The 13,668-nt window shown below is 36.8% G+C and overlaps 1 protein-coding gene across 2 annotated transcripts in view; it reads left to right on the top strand.

Moving 5' to 3' along the window:
- Nucleotides 1–6,987: 6,987 nt before the first annotated feature.
- The window catches only part of LOC136851320 (uncharacterized), a 43,051-nt gene continuing 36,370 nt past the window's right edge, over nucleotides 6,988–13,668 (top strand). Inside the window, exon 1 of one of the 2 annotated variants that reach the window (XM_067125333.1) lies at nucleotides 6,988–7,159. The gene's annotated coding sequence lies outside the window, so the exon portion shown is untranslated. The remainder of the gene's footprint in view (nucleotides 7,160–13,668) is intronic. The other variant, XM_067125334.1, reaches the window with a different exon arrangement.

The raw sequence follows: 13,668 nt of genomic DNA, 5'->3' as shown, positions 1-13,668 counted from the left end.
CTTTCACACCAAACGCAGACCACATATTTGAAGCAATAGTTGCTTGTAGCGAGAGATCTGTGGAGGGCCATGTGAAATAAATATCAATGTACACTTGCGTATTGCACAGGCGTATGTAACCTTCAAGAGACCCCGACTTTTTGTGAAGCGAAAAGAAAAAGTTGTTGTTTATTGGCGATAATGGAATCAAGGCAGCCACGGGAGGAGCCTGGCAAATTCAAATCCTCTCTAGGTGCTAAACCCCCCCTAGTAGCTTGTTGGGGCCATACGTAGACGAGTTTTCATCACATTTCATACATGAGTAAAGGATATATTATGGATGCGAGAAGAATTGTATATTCGTCTCTCTCTCTTGCGTCGAAAAAGTCCAGAGGCTCATATCAGGTCTCTTGTACTTTCGAGCCTTTTGCCAAACATTTTGATGGGCCGCGGCTCATACAGCATTGCACCGAGACCACCGAAATATAGATCTATTTTCAGTGGCATTGATTACACGCTGTACAGAAAACTCAATCGTGCCGAAGAAACTTCGGCTCATTTATTACTAGAGGACTCTTGCTAGCTTTGGACCGGATTTAATGGCCTTTTAGGCTTCCTCCGCGTGAATATAAGAATTATATAACACCACAGAGGGCATCAGGATTTTAGAGGTGACTGGGTGGGGCTTGCTCAAAAAAGAGGTAGGGAACTATTGATCTAGATTCTAGACCTACCTGTGACGTACTCAGTCAAGTCAGTCACGTAGGAAAGTGAGGAATCTGTAGAAAATATGCCAAACTTCCCAAATTAAATATTTATAAAAAAAAAATTATTATGTAGACCAGGTGTTCAGGAAATAAGCTATAAGCTACGAGACGAATAAAAAGGCGTCCCCACCTGATGAAGCAAAGTCGGCTGGTAGAAAGGAATTTTTCTGGTGACAGAATTTCATTTCTCGCTATAATGTGGTTCGGATTCCACAATAAGCTGTAGGTCCCGTTAAATAAGTCTAATCCTTCGGGCCAGCCCTAGGAGAGCTGTTAATCAGCTCAGTGGTCTGGTAAAACTAAGGTATACTTAACGTTGGTAGAAAGGTAATTCTGGAAACGAAGTGGAAGCAAGCAGCTCAACCTGGAGGATTAATATCTATTTTTTCCATTTCTTTAAGGGACAAATTCAGTTAATTAACAAGTAAATATCTTGGAGCAAATGACGCCTAATGACGTTTGTTACTTGTGGTATGGCCGTTTTTCCCAAAAGCCTCCAAATTTTGACCTGCTCCGAGCCCAAAGGTATCTGACGTTGTTACGTAATGTTACCTCGGGCTTTCATCATCCCGTTTGCTATATTTATTATTTAGCACTGAGATTTGTTTCGTATGTTTGGCTCCGATGTCTTGTAGTTAACAGTAACGAAGAAGAGTGGAACACTTGCTACTACGTAAAAAGAGAGACCTTCGCACACACATACAAAATACAATAATGAAGCAGTTCCTGAGTGATTGGAGTCAAATATTTATATTTTGGACCGCTGAAAACCTTTGACATTCCCTCATAAGCGACATTTTATTCCTCGCCCTTCAAAGCAAGTGGGAGGTTTTAGAAATAAGTTCCAGTCTAGGTGACTGACGACGTACTGTTATACAGTCTACTCCTCATCGCACTAGTCGTGCATTGCACTGACGTTATGACAGCCTTGATGACAGCATGGCCTCTCTCTCTCTCTTTTTGGTCACCAGCTGAGGAATCAGACTAGAGTCTGCAAAAGACAGAGATGGCAAAATGTCAGGGGCTTCAAAACTTCAGAAGCTATGACAAGTGCCACTCCGACAGTGCCACATCCACGACAGATAGCGAGTTGGTTTGCTTTACCAAAATAGCTGCCAAGGGAAGGAGGCGTTCTTAAGACATATTTCATGCTTCATGATATATTAACAAAACCAGGAGAAACTGTTAGCAAAGGAATTCAGGATCAATAAATCGGCGAGGAGCAACTGCGAACACCTTATAAGTGCAAAAGCAAAAATACTTATGACGAGCCACATAATGACGTAATGAAAGAGTACCATATCACCAGAGAAACAGCTTAAAACAGACTTTATAGAATATCTTTTTTATTATTGATGTACGAGACAGATTTGCCGCTGGTGAGAGGTCTCAGGTTTATTACTTTGACCATGTTGCTCAAACCTGCACTGAGGAAATTTCAATAACGCTTTATATACGAAAACCTCAAGTTACAAATTTGAAGTGGGTAACGAAAAAAAAAAAAATGTCTAGACATTGTGTTTTCTTTGGTGTTGAGATAAGAGTTATGATTCAGGCTCCCTCTCTCTCTCAGAGGAGAAAACAAATGAATAACTCAGACACGGATGCTGTCAGCTTTCCGTTTCTCCAGACACTCGTCTTTATGCAGTCTGTTGCCATAGAGATTCGGTGTCAGTCGTGCTCATTATGATTTCGAATTGCTTCTCGTATCATGTAACGAAAGATTTAACGTATGGTGGCTACCGAATGCTTACTATAAGCTTTATGGTATATGTATATAATATATATATATATATATATATATATATATATATATATATATATATATATATATATATATATATATATATTTATACTTATCCATAAAATCTGTTTCTTTTATGGGGCTTGTAAGGCAAGAACAACGAAGCTTTTTGTTTTGTTTGATATGTATATATATATATATATATATATATATATATATATATATATATATATATATATATATATATATACATATACATATACATATATATATAATGTGTATATGTATATATATGTACATTTGTATATATGTGTGTGTAATGTACGTTAGATGTACAAAAACCCTCTTGGGTTGGACTTGAATTTACCATGATCATTATTACTGCTGTTCCTGTTCACCCTCTACTTCTTCTTCACACTCAGAACGAGAAGGGTGATTGCTAATGCAGCGAAGACCTCCAGCACATCAAAGCCTTGTTTCATTTACATCTACTTCGAGAGCGTCCCCGAAACCTCAAGAGTGTCAGATCCCTGGCACTCTGAGTGGCACCTGTCGTATTCCTGGGAGTTTTGAAGTCGATGGCCTTCTATCACGCCAATCAAACGTTAACGCATTCTTCAGTCACTTTTAGAGACTTCAAATCCACTATATTTAATAATCATAAACCTCTGTCATGGCATCTTCCCTCTGGTGCGATTTTAAACAATTCCACGATTCAGCCTGGCTGCCAGCCAATGTTACCTGTCCAAGACTTAGCCATGGCACCCTTTTCCCGACGGATGGACATGATATGAGTACCTTATGGGCCACGCTACTTACTTGAGCCGCATTGTAGGTAAATAAGATTTTTCCTGTATGTTCATACGTAAAACTATGAGCCACTTGTGTTGCCCGACCTAGCTCCTGGATCCATGGTCTGGACAAACTTGAATCCTGATTCTTTACATACATAAAGGGCATAAGCAAATAATAAAAGCAAGGACTATAATTTTTGTCATATATTTTTTCCTCTTTTAAAATGGGCGGCATAAAAATGATAGAGCCTTCCAGTCTTCTGTAAGTCCCTAAGGATGATGATGCTAACACACTGCCCAATTCTTTACCTCGGCCAACACGGATACCTATTCACAGCTAGGCTGACGAATGAGCAGCAGCCCGGGAACTGAGCCATAAAATCTGCAAACACGAGCCATATATATATATATATATATATATATATATATATATTGCATATGTCTCACGTTTATCAACCTCGCCTCCCTCAACAATGAAAAACCTGAAGTTGAACTCACAGATCTGGGGAAGTTTTGGTCCATTACCTAAAAATCTAGCATGCCTCTGCCGATCTAGGCAGTGAATTATTTACCTGGTTGTTTGTTGACTGCAGTCGGATTAGCAACCTCTAGTCTTCACCCCCTCCAAAAAAATTACATATATATAAATAAAGAATATATATATATATATATATATATATATATATATATATTTATATATATATATATATATATATATATATATATATATATATATATATTTATATATATATATATATATATATATATATATATTATATATATATTTATATATATATATATATATATATATATATATATATATATATATATATATATATATATATATATATATATATATATATATATATATATATATATATATATATATATATATATATATATATATATATATATATATACAGAGAGAGAGTTAAAAGCAAACAAACACATTGAAATGGGGTACTAACATGTACATTGTATACGTTAAAGGGAATATGTATGATGTTAAAATTTTCAGGAAAAATATATAATGCCTGATTCACACGCTATATCCTACCTGACCAGAGAGGGGTAATGGGCGGAAGGTCACCTAATTTAACCTAACCTTAGGGCAGTACCTACTTAACCTGGAGATTATACACCCCTCACCCTACTATACGTTTGTTGTTTACCGTAAGTGCTTGAGAACAGTTTTGTACCCTTGGAAAGGTTGGGGGACTTATATTTTTGGGGTTACACGTATTCCATGAAAATTTGCGTGGATTACACATATCCCTTCTTTTTCTCACCACTGCTGATACGTTCTTTACAAAGTTGTGGGCTGAGACTATGCTTGTAAGTGCCAATTATATCACAAAGTCACATTTCAACTCAATGTAATCACCTAATTAAAGCTGAACTTCATCTGAATTCTTACTGACTGACACTGAACTAAGTTAAAGGGAAGATTTTATGATATATACCAATATGGCAATGCTGTGATACTTCGTTTCCTCACATAAACGGAACTAAATATCAGCAATGTTCGCATGACAGTCATTCTGACATTTATTCCATAAGAAATATAAGAATTGCGAAGGGGAAGTAAAGAGTACCTTACATATTTTTCAATAAAAATACATTGCAATTCTGGTCTTCAAGTCCGTGGCCAATGTTTTGAAAGTGTTCCGCTATATCTTCGATCGACATTGTTTTTGAAGTGTTAACCGCTTTCAGCTCATACTTTATACACAATCACTCGCCTTTGGCCTAAATTCTATATTCGGTTTAATTCAATTCAACCGTCGATCTTTTTTGTTATGTGGTGGTGGTTAACTTTTTGGCCAATAAAAACGACACATCTCCACGCGAAGTTTCTGGATGTTTTCTAACTCCTTCCAATTCCCCCCAACCGATATATTCAGTTTAACTAGATGTAAAACTGTTCTTTATCCACCTGGAATAATCCCATTAACTGATAAATGACCCTCCTCCACAAATCATCATTTGGTTAAACGGAGTCAATTACTGCACCTAGGACACTAGGAAAAAATGTGTCTTCTACAATTATCAACCAACCCTACGGTAAGGTAAATAAGGAAAGGTAGGTAACCTTATTTAGGGAACATGTTAAGTGCGTGCCAGTTAGGCAAGTCTAGATAAGAATGACTTTTTGTACTCCACTTCAGCGATTACCAGCGCTCTAAGTCAGGTTAGGTTGGGGTTTTCCTTTAAGACTCCACCATCCCCTTTTGTTAGGTAAGAACCGGCGCCCTACGTTGGATTAGGTTACCCAAGGTAACGGTTGTGGGCATCCATGGTATTTTCGATTTACGAAGCTCTAGGTCAGGATGGGTGGGACCTAAAATCCTAGTTAATTTAGAGAAGCTAAGATTATGGAGCAAACTTGTGATTGGCCTTGTTATTAATTTTCGGACATCAATCACTCGGTTCCCACTGGGGCTATCTTAATATTGTTATATATAAGGAGGTGGGGAGACAAAAAACGAGTGGTTTGCATCTAAAACAAAAGTTATTAATGTATAAAACACGAAAAACAGGCCATATAGGTCATATATTTGGTTTTGGATTAGGAGTACATTATCTCCGATTATCATATATATATATATATATATATATATATATATATATATATATATATATATAGTATATACATTTTGATATCTATCTATATAATAATCGGTAACACTTTAATAAGAATTCCAATAAATGAAACCATACAGCCTTTTTAATGACAGCTTACTCATTTACATACAAACATGTTATATATACTATATATATATTATATATATATATATATATATATATATATATATATATATATATATATATATATATATATATATATATATATATATAGGGAGTGAAGTGAGTACCCTAATACCAATGTGCATGTACGAAAAACGTAGTGTGAGGCTCACATTGTCTCACGAGCATTTTTTGGAAACCTCATTTCCTAATCCCATGCACACACATGCATATACATACCTCATCATAATTAAAATCAATGTCCCGTTACTAATCTTAAATCAGTTTTTGAATGAGTCCATTTGATAATTTGCTAATTTTCCACAATAAGGAAGGTGCAGCTAGCCTAAGCATTCGCAACTTTTAGTAGCCTGAAGCAAAGTAGCTAGCTATCGACGTCTGCTCCTCGCGTCTACAACACAGGCATTTTATTCTTCCTCTTAATATCTTCTCACGCAAAAATTTTAACAAAACAGAACGGAAGAAAGTAAAAAGTAAAATCAGTTTTAAAACTTAACTTACCAGCGACCGCATCCTTCTATGTAGGTCTCGGCCGTTGTATACAGATTCCAAAAGTTTTTGGCCTCAGGTTTCTTGAGCAATAGCCATCCAAAGTGTTCCATAATTAAATTTAAGTCCTTCGTCCAAACCCATCAAGTTTTCCACTAATATACACTGCATTTTCGATGCAAGACTAAAGTACTTGCGCTGCATTGTCGTCCACAGGAAGTGTATCCCTCCGACTGCAGGCACTCCCTGAGTCTCTTGTATCAAAACATTTGGAGGAAAATGAATACTTGATTTCTGTTTAGACTTACATTAAATAAATTTTCAGTACGATACAAACAGTTATAATTAAAAAAAACATAATAATTTAATTACTGGACTGAAAAAAATATGAATCCCGTAATTGTTTACTAGCTACATTATTAAAAACTATAAGTCTATATTTGACACAGTTGACGAAACTGTTCGCAGCCGATTTCAAGATCGTGTCGGTCTGACCCAATAAGCAGGTGGTTGTTGTCCTCCAGAAATTCCAACGAAGGACTGTAAATAAGTGTTATTTGAATGATTGAGGTCAGCAGATTGGTGTGAGGGCAACAATGGTTATCTAGGCCATGTAGGTAGGTGTCAAACTTGGAGTATACAGTAGTCGGTTTCATTTCGTCTGTCCACTCGCCAACGTAGGCTGTAGGATATACACAGTATATGTGGCAATATGCATAGCTAGGTCTCGATTGGCTGAATTCAATGTATCCGATATCGTAGACTTGCTGTGATAAGTGTGCAAAATATTTCGTCAGCAATACATCTGAATGCTTGCACGAGTATATACAAGGATCCCTCACGCCTTCTTGTTGAGGTCGTGTAAACTTGCCGATTTATAGCGATAACAGTACAATCACATGGATGAAGAGCTTGCAACGGGCAACTTAGGTCAAACGCAAGCGAAAGATGGACTTGAAACAATTATTTCTTTTTATTTTGGTAAAAGTTCGTTTCCGGTCCGAACTCCAATTCCACATGAGGGCTAGTACGAAGCACGGCGAAACAGTAATTCATTTAGGCTGTTTCTCCGTGTTTATTATTAGACCTTGGGGGGTCACATGTATTTCGCCATATTTAGTGCTAGCCCTTGGGGGATCAAATCGGTCCTGGTCGTTTCGGCCGTAAGTCACTTTAGGCCGTAACATCCATAAACAATGTAAGGCGTTATGTTTATGGTATTTACCGTTATGTTTATGGTATTTACCATTATTATTTCATGTTTTACGTACATCCCCCAAGGGGCTCGTGCTAAACACGGCGCCCATTTTGCACGTAAACGTGCTTACGGCCGAAACGACCCGAATGCGATCAAATTCCCTAAGTGCATTTCGCAAAATTGAAACAAAAATCCTCAATTATTTACATATGTTTAATTTTTTGTGATAAATATTAGTTTCCAAGAATGAAAAAAATACTCTGTATACATAATTCCAAGAATTATGTATACAGAGTATTTTTTTCATTTTTTATGAAGATTCGAAAGATATAATAAAAAATCGAGTAGGGATGTTCGGACCGGAAAGAACATTATCCATCATTTTGCTCTAGGTACATGAAAAAGATATCTGGCTATGCGAGTGGGAATAAGAGGTATTTTACTAAATTCTTGCATGTAAATTACATGAGTAGGTTAATATTCGAAATAAGCAAGAAATATTGTTGTCTATGAGGCTGTCTAGGGCCTGTAGGAGAATGGAACAACCACTGCTGTATTGGCTGGAAGGCGGGATATTTCACTCGCAACATAGCATGCTAGCAATGGTATTGTAGTTTTTTTTTCTCTCTCGGAATTGCATATTTATACAATTATTTTTAGCATACAAATAATTATGGTAGTTCAGTGCTTGGGCATTTTAGGACTATTTAGCTAAATAACTTATCCAACAAAAGTTTAAAATTCCATTCAATTCCCGCCATCTTTAGTGTTGATGACATACATATCACATAAAAGGCTAGCCTAGGCATACAATTTTGTTTTCATTGTTGGGCATTGGAACGATAATTAGGTAGAATGAATAAATGAAAGTTACAATAAAAAAAGTAATTTACCTGAAATGGAATAAATGTTTGCTTAAAAGAAGGTCAGTAAAGTAAAATACCTGGCGAATCAGTAGCATAGGCCTAGCTTTACTAGTCCATCTCTTCGTAGTCCATGGACGTCATCTGCGGGGTGGGGGCGGGGGAACATATCCCCCCACTTTTTATTCAGGGGGACAACATATCAATTGTCCCTGCCACTTTTTTCCCTCCAAGTTTTTTTTATATTAGATGCTGGAAATAAGGCTAATAATAATATTATAAAATATATACTCAACACAAACAAGTACAAAATATATTAAAATAATAAGGAAACAGATTATGTCATTTTTCATTAGGTTCGTGGTCCGATTAATTGTTCATTTAAATTTTGACTGACGTATCCCACTGTTTACATACGAAGTCGGCAAACGCCAACGCTTGCAGCAGCTGCCTGTGAGTTTATTATTATTTTTCCTGCATCTAAGCCTTTTATTTTCTTATCAGACATAATATTTCTACCGATATATTATGTTTTAAAGTTAAAACTAGTAAAACGGTTGACTTGAAAATGGAATGGCTCTGTTTGGAAGCTACACTATCGCTATGTTATAGGCCATAAGCGGTACACTGCTGCTGGACAAGTTTCTTCCAACACATAAAACATTCTACATAATTTCGGTCAGGAACTACATTGCTAATTGATTATTGGTATTTCACCTATCATTCTGGTCTACTGCTATTTTTCGCAATTTTTAACGCACCTATATTGTTTGGCTGTACCCAGAGGTAAGCACCTTCTTTATCAATTGCAAAAATACTTTAGTCTCCGAAGGGGTGCCCACAAATGAATAGCCTCCATGCATCTCTATCCTCCACCACTACTTCTCTTCTCTTCTCTTCTCATCCGACTATGTTATTGTTTGCAGAATTTTCATTTCATACATTCAACAGTCAGTTCATTCAGTATTGTCCCCTTATATACTTCCTCTTGCTTTTCCACTAGTACTGTCACACGTAGTACATTCTCATTCTTGTCATTCACTTATTTACTACCTCTTTTGCTGCCATCCTTAACCTTAGATATCAAAACCCGCTTTGGAGTAAAAGGCTTTACAGGACACTTTTATTTTAGACTCTCAGTGGAGTCCTATAAATCCTGTAATATACTGCACCATAAGATTATAAGTTTACAGTTATCCTTATTACTTATACTGTAAAAGTTTGTAATATTAAATGCTGATCAGTCTCTACGGAGTTGAGTGGAACTGTATACTGTATTGAGGATGTCACAGAAAACTTGTACCGTATTTTAGCCAATCTGTAAATTGTGGATTCATAAACTTGTTGACTGACTAATATTGATAAATCAGTCATTGTTTTCCTTTAATACCATCCATATATTCATATTTATATGGCATTAAAATACACCAAATCATGTCCATTTCTTCAAAAAATTCGCTCGCCAATATTTTAACCATATAATTTTCAGAATGCCACCCCCCCCCCACCTTTAGAAACCAGATGTCTCCCCTGTGTTGTACTATTCATATGCTGATAATCCCCTTCACCACAAACCGTCGCCTTAGGAGTTCGCTCCCAGTCTCGCATAATAATCATTTATGCTGATCTGGTTAGTTTCGGTACATGGTGTGGACGGTATTTGTTTCAGGCTTACCAGTACTAAATTGTCTTTTTATGTGTCATCTGGTTTCATGTTCTTTGTACGTTCAAACAGTATCTGGGAATCTGGAAACTGGGCCCTCTCAGAAGTTTCAGTATCAAGTGTTTGTAAATAATATCGACTGCAGCATATTTTGAAAGGATTCCTGTGCTCCAATGCCTAAGTCTGTTTTAAGAGGTTAGGCTTGGTTTTTAGATGCCGGTTGTAATTTTCCTCTGAGCAGTCAGGGGAGACATTACCGAGTACGGTTTTGCACTGAAGACGTTAATGACTGAACTAGGCAGAGATTAAGCCAGCTGTTACCAACACAGGCTCTTACCCCTCGGCGGCCGTGAGATCAGGTGCTGGGGAATAGTTTCTGGTGTAGACCTTTGGACTCACCTAACCGTCTGAAATGAACTGACCCAGTTGCCATTTCTTGTGCGGTGTCTATACATATAACTATGAGTATTACTCGCATGTGGTTCTGTACTGTATGCAGCCAGCATTCCCTTATCATCGTTGTAACCTACACATTATTAGACTTATCAGTGCCACCGATACTTTGTTAAAACCTTACCACGAGAATTAACCCACATGACATCCTCTGTACCATTTACTTCCTGAATATGGAATTCTCTCCACCCCTCTGTATTTCCTGATGCATCGAGTACTCTATGTTGCCTCCTTGGAATGATGGTGAACTTGGTATCAGTTTAGGCGAGTCCATTTTTTCAAAAAACGAACTTGCCATGGGCCGTTATGTCTGACTAGGTCTCTTGACTAAAATGAAATAGTTACATCTTTCACGAAGATGAAGAAATGCAAAAATATTTAAACGGAGATGGGAGGAGCAAACGGGAGAATGGGTTGAGACGGATGGTAGAAAAGTAGGGGTTGAGACTGATGACATGGGTGGGGCGAAATAGCTTGCAGAGTGAACTGCCGAAAAGTTCAAAAAGGACTGCTTCCGAGTGCTTCGAGGATCATTCGCTCACTGCTCAGAGCTTCGACTGGGTGCACGGCTTCTATGACCTCCCTCCCCACTCTTTCTCCACGCTTACCAGTGAGGAAGATATATGTAAGTTGTTTCATGCAGTGTCTGTTAGCTCTCTATAAATGCACAGGACTTATTTCGTATCTTCTGAAAAAGTTGAGTGGGTTTTTACTTTTCTTGGGTATTATATTGTCACATCTGCGGAAGTAGTGTGCGAGTCAGTTGCCGCACATGGCTTAGCTGCACAGTTGACTATCAAGGTTTGCTTATGAATATTTTTTATTAGAACCTGTATGGACGAATCAAGCGTGTTTCAAACATTCCATTCTAAGTTAATTTTCAAAATAATCGTAGTATTTCCATCTCCATGGATTTCGTCCTTTAAATGTCACTGTTGAGAATTTGCTTCATTTAGGTAATTCCGCTTTATAAAGCTTTTATTTTCTAGAATAGCTGTTGCTTAACAGAGTAAATTACTTAGTGTCGTATGTGATAATGCACATATGCAAACCATGAACATAGTGTATTTTGCGGACGATACAGGTCTTCGATCTTCCTTTCAATCATTAATTGACTAGGGAAAGATTGATTTCCGTTATTCATCTTATTTTCCCGTACGGAGGAACTGCTAAACGGAAAACTTACTGTATTTCTTATAATTTACTTTTGACTGTTTGTAAGATGGCGCAGACCTGTAATTTACCGGGGAGTTTTGTGAAATGCATCAAACGTATTGGTGAGAAATTTTTCCTCCAAAGACGGTGTCACACGAATTAACTGACAGACAATTAGCATCTTTTCACCCGAGGTTCTACAAAACAGCCAGTATTTGCGCGAAAGATGGGATTAAGTTTACTTCAGCATCGCCACTAATGTTGGCCACTTGGTTGCAATACTTTGTTGCAGAACACGGACAAGTTTCGAAAAATCTGCTCGTATTGCATCGTCTCTAGCGCTGAGGAAAAATTATCATAACTTGAGAGATGAATGCGGGACGGTCGCTTGGTTACGAGTAATGGTATTTTTTTTATTTTAAGGTGACCAAGGCAGGCACGTTTGTTAAAAATGAAGACGCGGTAATACTATAAAGGCGAGAGTTAGCATATTTTTTTTAAATCAGAAAACTGCCTCTTATACAAGGAAATACATAGAAAGGAAGAGGATTTCATATATGTCGCATGAATGACTCAAAAAATCGGCTGACCCTCGAGTTCGCCACCTCTCGCGCAAAATGAAGAATTTTAAGTGAAGACATCACGCAGCAAGATAGCCGAAAGCTTGTATTATATTTTCAATAATTCGTATGACGATGGGTTTCTTTTACAACATAACAGTGGCTTAAAGACCGCCCCAGTAAGTCGCCGTGTGATATCCAATTTATTGACATTGTGAATTTAGGCATATCAGTTTTATTGTTGTCATTATTTTGTAGAACTGGGATGTTTAATTTAGCCAATTTTATACTGATATGCACGTGAATCAATTCTTGGGTATTTGGATATTTCAGCACAAACGGGTACATAATTTTTTTTGTAATAATGCCATCTGTATGCCAAATCTTTCAAGGTAAGGATTATGAGACTTCCAACTCTCAGGAAGATGAGAGAATGTAAGTCAGTGTATAATATCAACGGCACTTCTTATGCTGGGTATTATCAGAAAGTTCCAGAGGAACAGCGTCCACAATCGCGATTTCGGAAAGGTAGTCAATCTGCAGCTGGTGCCGTGTGGTTCCCTGTGATGTACAGTAAATGCTGTGCCGTCTACTACGCCTATTCTTGCACCTTCGTTTCTTCACCAACACTGACATCCGAAGACTTTTGGTCTAGGGAAATTTTAGTCCTCTTGATTATATATATATATATATATATATATATATATATATATATATATGTGTATATATATATATATATATATATATATATATATATATATATATGTGTGTGTGTGTGTGTGTATATATATGAATATATATATATACATATTATATATGTATATATACATATACAAATATATATATATGTATGTATACATATGTATATATACACATACACACGTATAAATATATATATCCAAGAAGGGTGAGTCTCGACCCAGGATACAGTCTCGAAGGCGAAGGAAAGGGCACCATTGTTACAATTCGTTTTATTATGCCGACGTTTCAATGACAATTGCTATAGTCGCATTTTCAAGGCTGCAATGATTAAAAACTTCTTACAAAGTCACATTAAAACATCGATATATATATATATATATATATATATATATATATATATATATATATATATATATGTATATTATAAGACAAATAAAAACGGGGGAATAGGCACAGGACATACCTAAACCGTAGCAGTAACAAGACTAAAACAAAAGTTTTCTCAAGAATACAGGAAGAGTAAGAAAGGACG

The sequence above is a fragment of the Macrobrachium rosenbergii genome, chromosome 23 (assembly GCF_040412425.1).
Source record: "Macrobrachium rosenbergii isolate ZJJX-2024 chromosome 23, ASM4041242v1, whole genome shotgun sequence".
Lineage (NCBI taxonomy): Eukaryota > Metazoa > Arthropoda > Malacostraca > Decapoda > Palaemonidae > Macrobrachium > Macrobrachium rosenbergii.
Note: the sequence above shows the minus strand (reverse complement) of the source record. Positions and strands in the feature narration are given on the sequence as shown.